Here is a 21,127-nt window from a genome sequence, read left to right on the forward strand (position 1 = left end):
AGTTGGAAATAATGAAATTGGTTCATTATATGGTTGAATAATGGAGTTAGATTTATTAATCGCTCACTTTTGAAAATATTGATATTTTATCTATTGGAGCTTTTATTATCTGTTTAGAAATAATTGCTTGGATTACCGGTGGAGGATAGTTTTGATTGTTGTAAACAATGCATGATGATTAGGCAAACTAAAACTAATCAATTGGATATGTCATAGAGTATGACGGTTGATAGAATACATTAACGTTATGTATTGATTGATTGTGTATATGACCTTTGTGTATATACGTTGTGTGTGTAGGAGGAGATAGGGGATGTACTCCACGGTTTAGGGGAAGTTACGAGCTGGACCTCTAAACCGGACGTTGTTTGGGAGGAGATAGGGGATGGACTCCACTGATACAGCTCATATGCTTGTCAGATAATGTGTTGATATAGCTCATATGATTATCTTTGGAAGTGTTGATACAGCTTATATGCTTATCATTGGAAGTGTTGATATAACTAATATGCATATCTGTTGAAATGTGGATACAGCTTGTATGCTTATCTGTTGAGATGTTGATACAACTAATATGTTTATCTATTGTAAAATGGGAAGTGTTTAATATGAGCCATTGTCTCATATAAGTGGTTGGCCAGGTTCTGAGCCGTTGATGTAAATTGTGAAATTGATAAGAAATGAAAATTGAAATGAAACATGAACATAGTGGTCATGAAATGGAAATGGGTTATGAATTAGTTTATGGAAATTGAACATTTATCAATTGCTAATGTCTTAGTCATTGCTCATACTGTGTTTAGTATATCTCTACTGGGCGTTGGCTCACCCTTTATGGGACATTATTTTCAGGTATAGGTAGTATGCCACCTCCAAGGACATAGCTTGGATGATGATGAGAGTTGAAGACTCTTTTTGTTTATTTTTGATGTATTACTTGTAAATTCAAGCCAATGGCTTAATATGTAATGAGTTAGCACTCTTTTTTTTGTAACCAAGTGTTAACTTGGAAAGCTGTAAGCCCATAGGGCATTTGCTTTTGTTGTTAACATGTAATACAGTTGTAAGAATTACTCTGATAAATAGAAATGGTTAGTTTCTTTTATATCAATGCATGTCTAAAGTGATGGGTTTTATGTATTATTTTGAGGGCGTTACAACTTGGTATCAGAGCGTACCGGGTTCAAATACTTTGGGTACGTGGGAAGTGATTAGGATCACAATGGGTTTGTCTCGCTTGATAGAGACTTAGATGTAGTGTCATATGCTATGTGCTTAATTGATAACATGCTTATGTGACTATGTGAGTATGAAATGTAGTTTCTAAGATGTTGATTGGATCCTTGGGTTTCTAGGAGTCTTGTTGGAAAAGCACTTGATCAATGCTGTTTCTAATCGGAACTCTAGTAACGCCTCAGGACTATCATTATCCAGAAATGAAATTCGTAAGTGCTTATGTGTTTATGTGCTTACGTGGAGTGAATTACAGTTGTCCATGTATTAGGACACGATTGTTTAGTTTTGGCACATTTATGAATGTGCTAACGTTCTTCGTTACCTTTATTAGGATGTCAGGACGAGGATGTGGTAGACGAGACAGACGTGGTAGGCAGGAGATGCCTTTACCGGATGATATTCCGGCACAGCAGGAGGGGGTTGGCCAGGCCAATGTGGCCGAGCCAGCAGGTCAGGAGGCTATGGGCGCTTTAGCCCGAGGGATAGCCGATGCTTTGAGGGAGTCAGTGGGTATTTTCTGTGCTGAGAATCCAGTTCAGGCTCCAGTTCAGGCCCAGGTTGTTGAGGCAGGGCCTTCATTCTTGAAGAGGGAATTCTTCCGGTCCAATCCGGACGAGTTTGTTGGGGATCCAAGGAGCCACTTAAGGTTGACGAGTGGTTGGAACAGATGGAGAAGACGTTCGAGATGCTTGGCATCGAGGACGGGGCTTTAAAGGTGACCTGTAGACGCGCCCGCGGAGGGGGGCCTTATGCTACTACAGTTCGGACTCGCGATTTTGTTGTCGCGGTTCTTAATCTGAACCAAAGAGTCCAAATCTGGCAAATCGTTTTGAGAAACAGATTTTTGAAAAAGTAGTGCCAAACATGGACTGCTTTGCCAGATACATAGTCGCCACCTAAATATTTTTTAAATGGGGAAATTTTGGAAACCCTGACTCGGTGCCGAAGGCCACATGTCCGTCATCACTGGAGTTGTCTCGGCTCGGGAGCTTGGGTACAATCGGGGAAGGTCAGCTATGAGCACCCCCTTTCACCCGGTCCGAAGACTGGCCTCTACTAACCATGATATCCGATTTTGAAGATGTTATGTGTTCTTATTCCATTTATTAGCCTAGAATTACTATGTTATGCACACAGCAAACAAGTATAGACTAGATTGCCTAATTTGGAAATAAGCATTGCATATCCGTTCGGTTTTGAAAAGTGCTTTGGAATTTGCTACTCGTAAGTAGGCTAAAATACGGATTTCAACGAGTTTTTCCAACTCAAACAATCCAATCTCCACCCACAGGCATTTCAAACAGTTTATCATATAAGCATTTAGCCGCATGACAAGCATACTGTCATGGCAACATTCACACGCATGCGGGATGCTAAAGCATAAACACTTACATCGTACTCCGTGCCAAAACAATAAACTAGTTAGCAAACATGCGTGATCCTAGCTCATGTTAAATTGTCTAATGCAACACATACAAAAATGCGATCTAGGCAGGCTCGGCTAACCCTAAACATGGCATGTGAAATGCGATCAACTACCACATGTTCAATTTGTGAATTGAAGTACAGATGCAGTTAGCGTGATGTACCGAGCCTAATGTATGTAATACAAATGTATGGATGCACGCATGCATAGCATAAGGTATGCTAATTTTAAAGATGCCCTAATCTACCATCATAAGCAGGTAAATAAAAGGGAAGAAAGAAGTGGGGATTGGAAGACATACACTCCACTCACACACACTTATTACAGATTTGCCCTCACTTAGAGGGAACCGAATAAATGTTACAAATTAATTAACTACGCAAGCTAATTAATATTACAAATTGCCTAATTAATTAACAAATTAAATAAGCTAAGAAAAGCAGTAAAACCGCCTCGGGAAATGCACCGCCATGCATAGGCTGCCTCTGTTTTCCTTCCTTCACTCCCCTGGAGGCTGTCAAAACCTCAGGACTGCTTCCTTGGATGCTGGGAGACATCACCGGCTGCATGGAATTGCCACCGGCAGTGGGATGTGGCCACCGGCACAAAGTGAAGCTGTCGGCAGAGAAATGATTGCCGGTCGGCACTTTACACTGCCAGTCGGCAGAGTGTTCCTGCAGAATCTGCAAATGACAGCAACAGAGGGCAAGGCAAAGCATGGCAGCACAATTCAAGGCATATATGCACCAACCATGTCCCTTATCATGGTAATGACTCAAAGGGGCATGTGCCTCGATTCTCGGACCACCAATCACGCATTTCCATGCATGATGGCCCAAGGAATCAAGTATGTAACTTTCATGTCAAATGAAATGCAAACCAATCAAACAAACTAAGGCCCAATTCCTATCATCAAGTCAAGGAACAAGGCATGCATGCAAGATGCAATGCAACCTAGGCATGCAAGCTAAGGATGCAACATGGCATGGCAACAAACTTATGCAAGCATACAAGCAAGCATGAGGCCATGCAAACCAAATAGAGGGTGGACTTAAACATGAATTAGGCAGCCCTAAATAGGCCTAAAACAGTGGCCAAAATGCCTAAAAATGGAGGCTAAACACACATGCACACATACACATGTTATGGTCCAAGCATCAAGCATTAAGCAAGCAACATTCAAGCACACTCGCAAAGGGATTTCATGGACAATTAGCATGCAACATGAGCTCTAAAATCATGCTAAAACATGGTGCCAAACCAAGCAATAAATCAAGCCAAGCATGCAACAAATGGCCTAAGTGCTCAAAACAAACCAATGGAGTATTGAACTACACTTAGCAAGACCAAACATGGCATGAACTCATTGACCAAAAACAGAGTTTTAGGACATTAATACAAGGCCTAAGGATCACTTAGATGGCATCCAAATGACTCAAAAACAAAGGCATGCATAATCACCAAAACATGGAGCATGAGATGACAACCTTACAAGGCATTAAAGGGACAACTAAAGCAAGCATGCAAGCATACTATAAGGTCTGAAATGACATGGTGGATGGTCCCAAATCACCAAATCAATGTAAGAATGGCATGCTACACACTCACACACTTAAGGCCAACAAGCCAAAATGCAAAGGGGATATATGATGTGTGCCAAATCCGACCTATACAACCTAGGACAGACCTAGAACATGGCAAAATATGCACAAAAGCTTCACAAATGTAAGCCTAAAACATGCTAGAAACAAAGGCACACAACCTAAGACATGTTAAGGGATCACAAGGCATTACATGGTAACTATGCTAAGCATGCATGGAGTACCAAAACCAATTTAAAATCATGTTATATTATGGAAAGATAAGCATGAAAAACAGTCTATACATGCTCAAACACACACTCAAACATAGGCTCCCTTTAGAGGCCAAAACATGCCCTTTTCAAGGACAACAAGGAGAGGGGGTGGCCCTCTCCCTTTAGAGACTTCAGGGCACCATCTCCACCACTGAAATCCCTCAAGATTTCAGTGGTGAAGAGGCCCAAACACCAAAGTCCCGAAACTAGCACAAAATAGCACAAAATGAGGCCTTTCAAGGCCTAAGAGGGGTCAAACACCCTCAAACCACAAAACACCCTTAATAAACAATCAAGAGGACTAAAAAACAGAACTTTTTTGTGTTATACAATAAGCACGAAAACAGCTCTAAGATAGGTAGAAAATCAATGCAAAAATGGAGAATAAAGGTGTTAGTTTCTTGCCCTTGATGACCCCTTCAACAATGGTGCTCCAATTGCCTCCCTTGGCTTGAATCCAACACCAAAACTTCAAAATCAGTCCCTTAGAACCTCAGTAGCTAAGTGAAGGTGAAACACTAGGTGTTTGTGTGCAATAGTATGGACTAAACACACTAAAACACACACAAGAGGGAAAAAGAGAGAGATAATGTGTATCTAACCCTAACCCTAGAACTCAAACCCTAACAATGGCTGTCTAAGCTCTCCAAAATATCTCAAGTGTCTAACCTTTTGCAACAAGAGAGAGCCCCTCTCTATATAGAAGCTTTTTTGTCTTGTAAAGCTTACAAGACAAGCTTCATAAGAGGGAGATCCCTCCATACACGTGTATGGAGGGGAGCAAAAGCAAGACAGCTGTCTTAAAATATCTGCAAAAGCAGATGCACAGTAGTCGGCATGCCAAAAATGCCATCTTGGCCAAAAGGAGTGCCGACCGGCACTAAATAGTGCTAACCGGCAACAAATAGTGCCGACCGGTAATAAAAAGTGCCGATGGAAGCAAAAACCAGCCGGTGGCCTCTAGCCACTGCCGGTGATGTGTGGGGATGCCTCACAAGGCATTCCCTGCCCCTCCAAGGCAAAACACAAGTGTTTGGTGTAAAACCAGACACTAAACAGTCAAGTTCGGAGATCCTGAGGCAAGGCGCGCGAGCCGAGACCTCCGGGAACTCCAAACGAACACAAACATGGATAATCACCGAGTGTTCAAACGGTGACGTCCAAGTCTTGAGGACGGTCAAAAATGGGGTGTCTACATGACCTTGGCATCCTTCCAGCTGAAGGGAGATACGGGTCAAGGGTGGAAGTACGAGAAGGGCAGTGTTGTTGGTGTATGGGAGGCGTTTGTGAATGCTTTCTGAGAGAAGTTTTTATCTTCAGCTGCTAGGGAGAAGCTGAGAGAGAAGTTTTGCCAGCTTAGACAGTAGGGCTTGTCAGTGGCCGAGTTTGAGGCTACTTTTACTAGTCTGTCCAGGTTTGCACCTGAACTGGTGGCGTCCGAGGAACGCCGTTGCTTTGAATTTGAGCGGAAGTTGAGGCGTGGACTCAAGTTGAGGGTTGGAGGGTCCTTTATCCGAGAGTACAGACGTTTGGTTGATGCTGCTGCTCATATGGAGATTATGATGCAGGAGGAAAACGAGGGGCAGAGAGGCTCTAAGAGGAGCCAAGATGGTCAAGGTGACGGCAGGAGACAGAGGGGTTCTAACCCTCAGCAGTCTTAGGGTGGTTTGGCTAGATCGACCATTACAGTACCGAGCGCGGGCTCTGGGAGAGGTAGTCAGGGAGGCTTGACTTGTTTTGCGTGTGGCCAGCTGGGTCAAGTCTTCGATTTGCCCGCAGAAGGGAGGGGGTTAGCGAGCTGCTTCTTCTTCAGCTAGACCTCAGGGCCAGAGTCAGGGCAGGGGCCAGCCTTTGTCTTACTATCAGTGTGGTCAGCCTGGGCACCTGAAGAGGTTTTGCCCATAGTTGAGTGCTACTTCAGGAGCGTCTGGTTCTAGGCAGACGCAGAGTTATCAACCAGCTCAGTTTGTGCAGGCCTCGAGGGCCAATCCGGGAGCTTCGTCATCCCAGTCAGTGCAGCAGTCTTTTGCTCCTAGAGGTGAGCAGGTAGATCAGGGGCCTACAGGGCACGTGTATGCTATTACCGCGCAGGACCTAGTACCGGCTCCATCAGTGGTGAGAGGTACCTTTCTGTTTTGCAACTCAGTTGCTAGTGTTTTGATTGATACGGGTGCATCTCATTTTTTTGTATCTGCTGCATTTGCATTTGTTTTGGAATTGGAGTTGGCACAGTTAGCATCTCCTATATGTGTAGTATCGCCTGTTGGTGGTGAGTTGATCTTGAAACAAGGTGTTAGAGGTTGTGATATAGAGGTCGCCAACCATAGGCTTCCTTTTCCTTTTGTTGTCATGCCCATGAAGGGTTTTGATGTTATTTTGGGTATGGACTGGCTATCGTCGTACCGGGCTGTTATTGATTGCTACCGCCAGAGGGTCACGGTTTGTACCTTGAGTGGGGAGTGTTTCCATTTCTTGGGGGATTGGGTTGGTAGTGTGTTGCCACCGATGTATGATCCGTGAGGGTGGAGTGAGCTTAGTGGTCTACTTGCTAGCTTTTTGAGTGGTGAGTGTGATGAGACCCAGATTGTATTGCCGATGGTGGTTTGTGAGTATTCGGATGTCTTTCCCGAGGATCTCGTTAGTTTGCCACCTCACTAGGAGATAGAGTTCTCTATTGATTTAGTGCCCGGCACAACGCCGATTTCTATGGCACCTTATCGTTTTGCCCCAACCGAGTTGAGTGAGTTAAAGATTCAGCTCCAGGAATTGTTAGATAAGGGTTTTGTTCGCCCTATTGTTTCGCCGTGGGGAGCACCGGCCCTCTTTGCTAAAAAGAAAGATGGTGCCTTGAGATTGTGTATAGACTACCGGAAGTTAAATCGAGCTACGGTCAAGAATAAGTACCCTATGCCCCGTATATATGATCTATTTGACCAGTTGAAGGGTTCCCGTTGTTTCTCTAAGATAGACTTGAGATTGGGTTACCACCAGTTGAGGGTCAGGGAGGAGGATATTCCGAAGACGGCATTCCTTACGCGGTATGGCCACTATGAGTTCCTGGTGATGCCGTTTGGGCTCACTAATACACAGGCAGTCTTTATGGACTTGATGAACCAGATCTTCCGGGAATTCTTAGATCGATTTGTAGTCGTTTTCGTGGACGACATTCTTATCTATTCGCCTTCTGAGGAGGAGCACGAGGAACACTTGAGAGTGGTGCTTGAGTTGTTTAGAGCCCATAGGCTGTATGCCAAGTTTGGGAAGTGTGAGTTCTGGCTAGGAGAGGTCAAATTCTTAGGCCATGTGGTATCCGGGGAAGGGGTGTCTGTTGATACATCCAAGGTAGAGGCAGTGCAAGATTGGGCACAGCCTAAGAGTGTGTTTGAGATCCGCAGTTTTCTGGGATTAGCTAGGTATTACCGTCGGTTTGTGAAGGATTTCTCCAGGCTAGCTTCGTCGTTGACTAGATTGACGTGAAAAGGGGTCAAGTTTGTGTGGAGTGAGACTTGCGAAAAGTTGTTCCAAGAGTTGAAGGTTAGATTGACCACCGCTCTGGTTTTGATTATTCCGGAGAGAGGGTTGGGTTATGCGGTTTATTGTGATGCCTCACGAGAGGGTTTGGGTTGTGTGTTGATGCAAGAGGGGAAAGTGGTAGCTTATGGCTCACGTCAGTTGAAAATACACGAAAAGAATTACCCTACACAAGACCTACAGTTAGCAGCAGTGATTTTTGCCTTGAAGATTTGGAGGCACTACTTTTATGGTGAGAGGTTCGAGGTGTTCTCGGACCACAAGAGTTTGAAGTACCTGTTTACACAGAGAGACTTGAATTTGAGGCAGAGGAGATGGATGGAGTTCATTGAGGACTATGATTTTGAGTTGCACTATCACCCGAGAAAGGCCAATGTTGTGGCCGATGCCCTTAGTAGGAAATCCATTAGTGATGTAGCTTGTATAGCCATCCGGGAATGGGAAATGTTGGGTGCACTTGGCGAGTTTGACTTGCTTCTGAGTGAATCAGCTGAGGCTGCGACCTTGTTTTCTGTTGTTGCGTAGCCTACACTTGTGACCCGAGTGTTAGAGGCACAGAGAGGTGACCTTGAGGTAGAATCCCTCCAAGAGAAGATCTCAAATGGGAAGGTTGAAAAGGGTTTGACGGTGTATCCCGACTTGAGTGTAAGATACCGAGACCGTTTGTTTGTGCCGGAGTCTTGCCGAGAGGAAGTACTCCGAGAGTTCCATCATTCACGTCTTGCGATGTATCCGGGAGGCACTAAGATGTATCGGGATTTGGGTCGCCAGTTTTGGTGGCGGGATATGAAGAGAGATGTGACTGTTTTCGTATCGAAGTACCTTACTTGTCAACAAGTGAAGGCCGAGCATCAGAGGCCAGCGGGTTTGTTGCAACCCTTGCCTATTGCCGAGTGGAAGTGGGAGCATGTCACTATGGACTTCGTTGTAGGTCTTCCGAGAACTCAGCGGGGTAGTGATGCCATTTGGGTGGTTGTAGACCGGTTGACTAAGCCGGCGCACTTCATTCCTATACACGTGAGAGATTCGGTAGATCATCTCGCCAACTTGTATATTCGGGACATAGTGAGATTGCACGGGATCCTAGTGATGATCGTCTCAGATAGAGATCCTCGTTTTACTGCTAGGTTGTGGCAGAGTTTGCAGAGTGCCTTGGGCACTAGGTTGACTTTTAGTACGGCTTATCACCCTCAGACTGACGGGCAGTCCGAGCGTACTATTCAGATCCTTGAGGATATGCTTCGAGGTTGTGTCCTTGACTTTAGTGGGACGTGGGAGAGGCACTTGCCCTTGGTGGAGTTTGCCTACAACAACAGTTTTCAGTCTAGCATCGGTATGGCACCGTTTGAGGCCTTGTATGGCCGACTGTGTAGGTCTCCAGTGTGTTGGGCCGAGGTGGGTGATGCACCTTTGTTGGGTCCGGAGTTGGTTAGGGAGACGACGGAGAAAGTTGAGCTTATCCGTAAGAGGCTTGTTACAGCCCAGAGTCGCCAAAAGAGTTATGCCGACCGTAGGAGGAGGCCTTTGGCGTTTGAGGTAGGTGATCATGTCTTCGTGAAAGTATCACCTAGATGAGGTTTGATGAGGTTCGGGAAGAGTGGGAAGTTATACCCTCGGTTTATTGGTCCCTTTGAGATCCTTGAGAGGATTGGCGAGGTTGCTTATCGTTTAGCTTTACCGCCGCAGTTGTCCGGAGTGCATGACGTGTTTCATGTGAGTATGCTTCGGAAGTATGAGCCGGATCCGTCCCATGTGTTAGATTGGATCGACTTGGAGGTAGATGAGGATGCCTCGTATGAGGAGAGACCGGTTCGGGTCTTGGATAGGCGGGATCAAATCCTGCGTGGCAAGACCATTCCTTTGGTGAAGGTTTTGTGGAAACATCACGGAGTGGTGGAAGCCACTTGGGAACGTGAGTTGAAAGTCCGCGAGAAATATCCGGACTTGTTTGTTGATGTGTAACCATGTAATGGTGATTTTGTAATATCGTTGAACTTTAAGAACATTACATATGTCTTAAGTTGTAAAACATTGTGAACGTTTTGGTTAATGGAAGTTTGTTTTAACATTGCGTATGTTAAGTATATCGTGGAAATGCAAGCACAATGATAATGTTGCATGTATTATGGAATTGTGGAAAATGAGTTGAAATTGGTAAATTTCAAAAGAATGCATGTTGATAATGCAGGTTGTTATGATTAATGTGTTATGCCTCTTGAAAAGAGATGGGATTGACTGGTATTGGGTCGGGTTGTTTAATATTATGTTGTAATATTATTGAGAATTGAGAAAATCTTGTTTTTGAAAAACTTGTATTTAATTTCGGGGACGAAATTCTTTAAGGGGGGGAGGTTAAAGCGATCCTGGTTGTCCCTTTACTGTTTTGTTGTATTCCGGACTCGGTTCCGTGATTTGGTGGTGGTATACCTTGTTGTCATCCTTTAATTCCACTTGATTGAGTTTTAGGATGTATTGGGCAGAGTTGTTACAGGTTGGTTAGGCTTTGGTTTCAATTCTTTGTTGCCCAGTTTTTAGGAGGTCCGCTCGAGCGGGTCTTCTTGCGCTCGAGCGGAGATTGCACGCTCCCAGTTTTTCGTGTCCCTGCAAAACTTTTGCAGGTGTGATTTTTACGCTCGAGTGGTGGCGCTCGAGCGGGTACTTTGGCGCTCGGGCGGGTAGTACCTTTGGGTATAAGTTCTGGGAGGGGGAAATCTACGCTCGAGCGAACTGGTTTTCGCGCTCGAGCGGATGTACTTTATTCTTGTGTCTTGGCGCTCGAGCGGGCCTTATTGCGCTCGAGCGGGCCTAGTTTTTTGTTCTTGACGCTCGAGCGTTGTGTTCTCCGCTCGAGCGGGAATGTCGTATATCAGTTGGCAGCTGGGCATTTTAAAATCACTTTTTACATTCTCTCTCTCTCTCTTACTTTCTAAAAAGCCATTTTGAGAGTTCCTCTCTCTAGAAACTCTTTTCTCTCTAGGGTTTGATCTAGTTAGAGTGTTTTCTTTTCCTTCGGCCTTTGTAAAAGTTGGGTTGATCGTCGAGGCTACACATTGATCCGAGAATATTGAGTTTTGGAGCACGTTGAGTTTCTTCACCTTCTTTCCTTGAGCTCCGAATTTGAGGTAAGGATTCCTACTCACTCTTATGGTCTTTGACATAGATTTTTGGTTGTTTTGATAAAGTGTTGAAGTTGGGTAATTTTGGGACTTAGGGTTTCAAAATGTGTTAAAGGGGGTTTTGTGATTTTGGGCTCATAATATGTATTTTGGGTTTCAAAATGGTGTTATTGATGTTGGTTGTTGATATTTAGACCATTGGGTCAATATTGGGAAATGGGGTAGAAAACCCTAATTGGTTGTATAAATTAATTGGTATGATTAATTTGAGAAAATGATGGTTATATGGAATTGAGTTGGAAATAATGAAATTGGTTCATTATATGGTTGAATAGTGGAGTTAGATTTATTAATCGCTCAGTTTTGAAAACATTGATATTTTATCTGTTGGAGCTTTTATTATCTGTTTAGAAATAATTGCTTGGGCTACCGGTGGAGGGTAGTTTTGATTGTTGTAGACAATGCATGATGATTAGGCAAACTAAAACTAATCAATTGGATATGTCATAGAGTATGACGGTTGATAGAATACATTAACGTTATGTATTGATTGATTGTGTATATGACCTTTGTGTATATACGTTGTGTGTGTGGGAGAAGATAGGGGATGTACTCCACGGTTTAGGGGAAGATAGGGGATGGACCTCTAAACCAGATGTTGTTTGGGAGGAGATAGGGGATGGACTCCACTGATACAGCTCATATGCTTGTCAGATAATGTGTTGATATAGCTCATATGATTATCTTTGGAAGTGTTGATACAGCTCATATGCTTATCTTTGGAAGTGTTGATACAGCTCATATGCTTATCATTGGAAGTGTTGATATAGCTAATATGCATATCTGTTGAAATGTGGATACAGCTTGTATGTTTATCTGTTGAGATGTTGATACAACTAATATGTTTATCTATTGTAAAATGGGAAGTGCTTAATATGAGCCATTATCTCATATAAGTGGTTAGCCAGGTTCTGAGCCGTTGATGTAAATTGTGAAATTGATAAGAAATGGAAATTGAAATGAAACATGAACATAGTGGTCATGAAATGGAAATGGGTTATGAATTAGTTTATGGAAATTGAACATTTATCAATTGCTAATGTCTTAGTCATTGCTCATACTGTGTTTAGCATATCTCTACTGCGCGTTGGCTCACCCTTTATGGGACATTATTTTCAGGTACAGGTAGTATGCCACCTCCAAGGACATAGCTTGGATGATGATGAGAGTTGAAGACTCTTTTTGTTTATTTTTGATATATTACTTGTAAATTCAAGCCAAGGGCTTAATATGTAATGAGTTAGCACTCCTTTTTTTGTAACCAAGTGTTAACTTGGAAAGCTGTAAGTCCATAGGGCATTTGCTTTTATTGTTAACATGTAATACAGTTGTAAGAATTACTCTGATAAATAGAAATGGTTAGTTTCTTTTATATCAATGTATGTCTAAAGTGATGGATTTTATGTATTATTTTGAGGGCGTTACACCACATGGCAAGGAAAAGGAGCGCTCACATCGGCCTTCACGGGATGCCGAGCGAGCAGAGTCAGTAAAAGGTGGGTCGTAGAAGACGCCTTGTACCAAGGGAATTTATGTTAGAGAACCTCGGCATGTCCACGGAATGGGCCTCTGTTTTGATACAGTGAATGAAGAGAAGTCCAAGAGGACACACAATGACACCGGGAGCAGCACACCAAAAAGGCTGAAATCTGTTGACAGCCGAGCTCCCGGTTAAATGAAGGAGGATCTGAAACAAGAATCGAATGCAAGAATCTGAAAACCAAGCAAGAAGACCAGAAAAGAAACATGATTAAGAAATCAAGAAATGAAATAGAGAAACAAAAAATAGATGTGCATACACAGAGCAACCAAAATTTGTAAAACAGTGCATAGTTGTGTGCAAGAACCATGAGCAGAGTATGAAGGCACATGGGCAAATTGAACAGCACGGAACAGATTCAAGAATAACAATGGCAACCAAAATTGGGGGATGAATGAAGAAAAACAGAGTATAGTTATGAATACAAATTTAATGGTGACAGATACAATGAAAACATATGGCAAAATTCTAAAGGAAGTTATATTGAAGAACATGTCCAGAAATTAAAAAGATGAAATTAAAGACTTACCGACAGGGGCCTAGGAAATGAACGCTGAAGTAGGTGTTATCGGAATCTAACGACCACGATGAATGGAGTAGAACAGTGACTGCTTCGCTGGAGGTAATGACAGAGCACTGTTGCAGAGTTTCGAAAGATTGACAATGGTGGAATGTAGAGAGAGAAGGTTTGAGAGTAGAGAGAGGTTGTGATTGCAAAAGTGAAACGACGGAGAGAGAAGAGACAGAGTTTTGTCAAAAATGTGAAAAGACGGCAAAATGAAATGAATGTGCCTTGGGCGAAGTGCTTGTTAGGCGGCGTGAGTAGACTCAACGTATCTTGATAGTGCATGTCAAGTACGAACCAATGAGGAAATGACATGTGGAGGAAATGGTTGTGGAGATTGTGCGTGACAGCTCATGCGCAGTTAGAACTCTTGAAACTCTTGAAGTAGTGAGGCCATAACCTCGGATATAGAAGCGATCTCAGTTGAGATGCTTAAAGAGCTTGATTTTTGGTTTTTGATCCTTGGTAAAGGGACAGTTGAGTCTTGGTTATATGAAGCCGACGAGTCATGATCTCGGTTGAAGAGAAGAGTGAATTTTAGCCAACATGCTATAATGACAAACGGTGTAGGTTCCATCACCTCAGGTTGCCGAGGTAATAGAACTTAGGAGGCAGTTGTGGGGAAGTATTTTGTGAATGACAACACGTAGCAAAAGTGACGCCGAAGTGTTAGTCGAGGTGCCACATGGCTTGGTTACGTTGCTAAGATGATCTCGGCTAGGCCAAGGTTATTCACAGAGATGCCAGAATCTGAGATAAACAGATAAGGGACAAGAGTCGTAGAACAGGGGAAGACCTTAGTCTAGATAAGGATAAAGCTCAAGGAGAGTTTATCCCTATCAAGCTGGGGTCCAGGACGAGCATTGAGCCCGAGTCCATTGAAGTAAGGCTTCTAAAAGGACCAGGTTACTGCTAGTTATAAAAGCAAGGCACCATCGTGGGTCGAAAGTAAGCTTTTTCTTGTGAGTTTAAGTATAGTTTGCTATCTTTGAGAGATATTGATTACTGACTAGATCGTCGGAGTACTCCCGGGTGGACGAACCACCACCGGATTCTTATCTTCTTATGCAGGTTGTTAGGCTTAATTTATTCTGCCGGTGCTCTCCAATTGAGTTTTTCGATTTAGTTGTGTGGTCAAAAATCAACACCCACATAAGTCTGAACACTATGTTGAATGTGCGACTGACACTACACTATGTAGGTGAAAACCTAAACTTCTATAATCTCCTCCAGCCTTTTGAGATGAGGAAGACCAAATAAATCTTTTCAACTGGGAAGGAAAATGAATCTCCTAATCCATCAAATCACATCACTTTTTGTTATTTTATACGTCTTTTAATAAAAAGAATTAATTCAAATTAACTCTTAATATTTATTTATAAGAGAATGTGGAGAAGTGGTTTGGAAATACTCCAGTATCCAGTCAGACATCTTTGATCCCCTGATTGTTACCTGAAAAATGGATGAACACTCCGATCAGGGGTGCCGAAATTAGCACTCCGACGGTCAAGTTAGTACGCTCTCAGGTTTACTTCTATCTCAAGTTATTTTATCTATTCTCACATATCTTTCTTTTGTCGACGTTCCTCTTTTTATATTACCCTATGGGCCCATGGGTTGTGTCCACCTTTAATCTTGCACTTGATGGCTTACTCGACCTTTTGATTGTGTGCTGGATCCTATTCGGCTATTCATATGGCCGACTATATTCTACCTTAGATTTTAGCCGAATCGACTAAGGCTGGATGTTTTCAAATTCTTTGGCATTCCTCAACACATCATTATTCGGCCCCCACAATTGCCCCCCAAACATCCGTCTAAAGCCAATTATTCGGCATGTTTGGTTTTAAAATGTGGAAAATAAAAAATACGGCGCTTGCACTCCTTCCAATACCGAAGCGTCATAACGACCATGGTTTAGAAATCATTACAATTTCTCGCCCCTTCCTACGCGTTGTTCATTTAATGCGATATGAAGCCGCACTATCCCTTTGGATATTTTTTGAATTTGCAAAGCTCCTTCAAATTCACCTCTGCAACTTCACGACCTTTGCAACTTTCGCCTGCTCCCCATTGTCCTTTTCTCTCTACCCTATAAGTTTTTCTCTTCCCTGCATTTCTTCCTCATTTTAACTTCTATTTTCTTGTTTGTCTTTAGTTTAGAGTATTTTCCATTCTGATTCGGATGGCGAAACATTTGAAAGCACTTCTTTCTGTGGACCGTATCTCTGCTTTTCGACGTCATTTTTCCATTCTAGATGACATTCATCTATCACTTGTGGCAGAGAGCATACTCGACATGGAGAGGACCGATGAGAGTACGATCATCTTTCCTTTCCTGTCAATCGCTGAGGGTGGAGTCCGTTTCTCTCTTCACCCATTTTTGAGGGCCGTCCTTCGTTACTGGGGTCTACTCCCTTCATGACCCAACGTAAACTTTTACCGAATCATAATGAGAATAGTAGAACTAAACCGCCGACTTAGGATTAATCTAGGTATCCCTGCTATTCGACATTGTTATGCCTTGGTGAAATCATCTGGTTGGCAATGACGCTACTTTCTCAGGGGCAAGGACACTGATCACCATCTGGTGACTATGCTTGCCAGCTCTGGTAATCATGTTGACGATGTAATGGTCGTTGTCCAAGGCAATTGGGAATTCGGTGAAGGCGAAGATCGCCTAGATCCTGTGCCTAGACAAAAAGGCGAACCAGGTGGTCGTGTAGTCCCATTTCTATGCGCATTTGTTATAAATTTATTCGGCTTAAACTGCATATTTACTGTTTCATTTGTGCAGGTAACGATTTGAAAAAAGTATTTGTCTCGGTCGACGACGTTGTGCTTCAACAAGTCAAAACTGCCGTCCAATTCTTCGTCCATCCAAACCTCCAAAAGCAAGGGAGGGCTGCTCATATCTTATTGCGGTACGAGCTAACGTACGCTACTTTTTCGACCGTTGATCACATCCCGATTCCAAAGGGAGAACAGCAGCTTACGACACTCATTTTCCCAAATTTCAAGAACCTTAGGGAGATTGGTCTTGAAGTTTCGGATTCAGAGCAAGTCGCTGAGCAAGTCACCGAACAAGTTGTTGAATAGTTAGATCAGTCCAACTTGGATAGATTTGACAGTCTAGGGGAGGAAGTTGAAGCGGCTCTTAATTTGGCATTTGAGGAAGCCGGCTTGAACTTTCCGTCCGTTTCAGGCTGGGTCGATGTGTCATTTGAAGATGATATTTTCACCGGCTTAGCAGATCTTCTCGGTACAGATCGTGAGAACATGGCGAGGGAGTCGCTCGCACTAATGGCCAGAAGAAAGAATACTAAGAAAATGGCAGCCCGAAGGAGGGCCGAAGCAGCCAGGTCTGAACCCTCACTTGTTATGGCTAAGTCTTCTCCGCCTACTCTTGCTAAAGAAACGAAATAGACTGTTATAGTCAAAATGGAACAAATTATCATTGATCAGCCGGACAATCTTGTGGCTGAACAGAGGGGGAAAAAATGCCCCGCCGAGCATGAAGACTCTTTAGAAAACTAGAATGATAAACGGTCGTGCGTAGAAGAGTCACAGGACTTGGTTGCGCCGTTTATCATACAACCAAAAATAAAGAAGGTGCCAGCTGCTTCAGATGCTTCGGCTTTGAAGGACGCCGCCGTGGCCTTAAGCATGGCCTCGTCGATTTCTCTGCCGATTGACAGAGCAGCGTTTCGTGCAGAGCCAGATATAGTATCAATAGCATTAGTTGCTCAATCGGTAATTTTGGTACGTAACTTGGACAAAATATTTTGTTTCTTTTTTTTATGCCAGCTATCTTATTAATCCTTTGTTTACAGGCGGCGGGCATGATCGCAGAAATAGGCCGCTGTCATTATGACATCATCGAGCAAATCGGCTTGCTCAAATCCGAACTTGAAGTTGAAAAGGGCAAAGCTGAAGAGACCTCCTTTAGAGCCGAATTCGAGGTGGGAAAAGAGGTCGAAAAGTGAGCCAAGGCCCAGGCTCAGGAAGAAAAGGCTAAATGCTCAGATCAACTCAGGTAGGCTGCCGAAGAGAGGGCGAATGCGAGCGAGGATGCGCTCAAGTTGGCCAAGGAGGTGATTGCTAAATTGGAGGCTGACTTGGCAGAATCGAAGAAGGCAAAAGAAATCACCGACTCCGAGATCTCGTAGGCGTTCCAAGCTGGAGAGAATGCCACTTTAGAAAAATACATAGAGGAAGTGCCTAAGTTCGAAAATCGGGGCTTCAAACACGGCTGGCTCAAAGCTTTGGCTGCCGCCAATGTGACGTTGGAGTAGCCAATTCCATACGAGCAGCTAGAGGTTGAGCTGCTGGAGTCTGACCCTAAAGAATGAGCTCCATATGTTAATATAATTTTGCTTTTTGCTTTTTGTTTGATGTTTTGTTGTACGTAGTTTTCGTAGATTGTTGCTTGTTTATTTTGTTCAGAAGTTGAATATAGGGCAATTTTCATATGTAAAATGACAAATGTTTGTACTCAATTTATCAATGAAAATCGCCTTTTTGTTTGTCTTCTGCATATGTAACTTAATTCGGCAATAACATAATCGGCTATAACATAATCTTTCTGCATGTGCTAATTAATAGCCAAGTATGGTGATGTAACTTAATTCGGCAATAACATAATCGACTATAAAATAATCTTTCTGCATGTCTATGTTCTGCATATGCTAATTATTAGCCATGTAGTCATATGGATAAGTCGTTTCAAAGCCGAAAAATCATGTCTTGTGTCGGTTTGAACATTGAAGAGCCGAATAAAACATACAGCTTGTAATGTCAAAGAATATAATCTGCCGATCATAAGGGGTATTGTTAGAGGCTGAATATCCTACTGCATCTGCCCTTGCCCTAGTTGATCAATGAACAGAATCGCCGAATACTTGTGGTTCATGGATTGGGTAGGGCATAGTTGTTGGCGTAATGCATTGCACTTAAGCCGAATAGATTTATTAATCTTCCCTTGCCCTAGCTGATCAATGAACAGAATCACCGAACACTTGTGGTTCATGGATTGGGTGGGGCACACTTGTTGGCGCAATGCATTGCACTTAAGTCGAATAGATTTATTAATTTGCCCTTGCCCCAGCTGATCAATGAACAGAATCGGCGAACACTTGTGGTTCATGGATTGGGTGGGGCACACTTGTTGGCGTAATGCACTGCACTTAAGCCGAATAGATTTATTAATCTGCCCTTGCCCCGGCTGATCAATGAACAGAATCACCGAATACTTGTGGTTCATGGATTGGGTGGGGCACAGTTGTGGGCGCAATGCATTGCACTTAAGCCAAATAGATTTATTAATCTGCCCTTGCCCCAGCTGATCAATGAACAGAATTGCCGAGTACTTTTGGTTCATGGATTGGGTGGGCACAGTTGTTGGCATAATGCATTGCACTTAAGCTGAATAGATTTATTAATCTGCCCTTGCTCCAGCTGATCAATGAACCGAATCGCCGAATACTTGTGGTTCATGGATTGGATGGGGCACACTTGTTGGCACTTGAGGTGATCGCTTTGGGAATGCTGCACCCGTAATTAATAAGTGGGGTGGGGGCTAAGTACGCTTGAGTTCTATGTTGTTTTCAAATTCAATCGAATGAGAAGGAAAAAAAACAGTGTGTCAAACTGAGGAAAATTGGATGTCAAGAAGAATATTCTTCAATAGTAGAGGGGAAGATAGGACACTGGCTGAGTTGGACTTAGTGATGAATCGAGGTGGCGAACCTATGCGAACGAGAAACAGGATTTCAGAAGAGCGTGAAAGGCGCCGCTCCCTTTATCGTCGAAGTAGATCTCCAAGAGGGGACGGGGCAAGGAAGTCATCCAGGAAGGAGAGGCAGTAGCGGGGGAGCTCCCCCCACTCGTGAAATGAAACCAGTAGGACACCACGGCTGTTGAGTTTTTTAGTTTTCATTGGGAATAAACCGATGACAGAAGCAGATTCGATTATCCGCGATCCAAATGTGGCAGTCGAGTTCGCTCAATAGATTTTTCTGCCCGAAGTTTAGCAATCAATGGTCGGTCAGCCCGATTATGAAATTTTTCGAGAGGGAGTCCATGGAGCGGTAAAGGGACTATACACCTCCTATGAATCGACATGCATCTTCACGCTGCATGAAGAGATATAGAGTAGAAAGACGGCCACATTCGGAGCTTGGAAGCTCGCGCAGAGAAAGTCGAAAATGAGCGGAAAAAGCTAAGGCTTCCGAAACGCAGTCGGCAAGTCAGATGAACCCGATTGTGGCAGAAAGAGTAAACCAACGTCTGTTGGATCATTAGATTGCCAACTGAGATAAGGCGAGCATGTTCGCAAGAGAAACAATAAGAATAAAGGCCTATGAACAAGGTTTTCATGATGGCCGAAAAATTGGTATTGACAAGACAAAGGAAAAATTAGTTGAGGATGTCTGTTGGTGCGAAAATCATGGATTTAAGCATGGATGGATCAAGGCACTGTTGGCCGCGGGTATCGATTCGGCGTCACCTCTATATCAGAATTACAAATTTCCCTTCGAGGGTTATGACGTCGAGAAATCCGACGATGAAGAAAGTGCCGAATCGAATTAGATATCAGTATATTATTTGTACTTTTGAATTTCGTCAAAAAGTCATGTATTTGGTTTATTTAATGAAATAACTATCTACTTTATTATTTCGATTCACGTTTGTATCTACTTGTGACAATCGTATATTGATCCATGCCATTTATTGTCAAATTCGGTCCTTCCGAATTCGGAGGCTTATTTGGCCCAAACGTTACATCCACGCAGGACGCTCCAAATTCGGAGTCTTATTGTCTTGGCCAATCATGATATCCATAAAGGGCGCTCCGAATTCGGAGACTTGTTCGGCCCAAATGTGACATCCACAGAGGGCGCTCTAAATTCGGAGTCTTATTGTCTTGGCCAATCGTGATATCCACGAAGGGTGCTCCGAATTCAGAGTCTTAGGGGATTTCGAAACACGTCCTGATGCTTTTGCGCTACAGGGCGCCGACCGGAGGGGATAGTCCGTTAGTACACCTATGGTATGCCCATGAAAGTAATGCATTAGTTTTCTTGCAGCCATAACGAGAGAAAGGATGAGCTTTTCCATTGGTAGATAACGTGTTTCAGCGTCAGCCATTGCTTTTCTTACATAGTAAACTGGTTGCTGCTCCCTGAGTTCCTCCCTTAAAAGTACAACATTGACCGCTCGGTCAGATACCGCCAGATACAAAATGAGTGGATCACTTGCCGAAGAGTTTTCCAAGAGTGGTACTGATTGAAGATAAGTTTTCAAGCCGTCCAAGGCGGCCTGGCACTCAAGAGTCCATTCAAAAGCTTTGCCTTGCCGAAGTGTGTGAAAGAATTGTTGGCAGCGATCTGTGGAATGATTGATAAATCTGTTGAGAGCAGCAGCCAGTCCCATTAGCTTCTGAACCTCTTTAACCGACTGAGGAGAGCCAAGTTCTAGAATTGCTATTATCTATTTCGGGTTGGCCTCTATTCTACGGTGGTTCACAATGTAGCCTAGGAATTTTCTGAATCCGATGCCGAATGCACACTTTGAGGCGTTCAATTTCATTTTGTACTTTCGAAGAATGCCGAATGTATCTACAAAATCGGCTAAGTGGGCGTGCTTTTCCTTAGATTTGACCACCATGTCGTTGATGTATACTTCCATGGTGCGGTCGAGCTGTTCCTTGAACATGGCAGCAACTAGTCTCTAGTAAGTTGCCCCGTATTCTTCAGCCCGAAAGACATGACCTTATAGCAATAGGTTCCTCTCGGGG

This window comes from Camellia sinensis, chromosome 3 (genome assembly GCF_055761805.1).
Source record: "Camellia sinensis isolate YWXY chromosome 3, ASM5576180v1, whole genome shotgun sequence".
Classification (NCBI taxonomy): domain Eukaryota; kingdom Viridiplantae; phylum Streptophyta; class Magnoliopsida; order Ericales; family Theaceae; genus Camellia; species Camellia sinensis.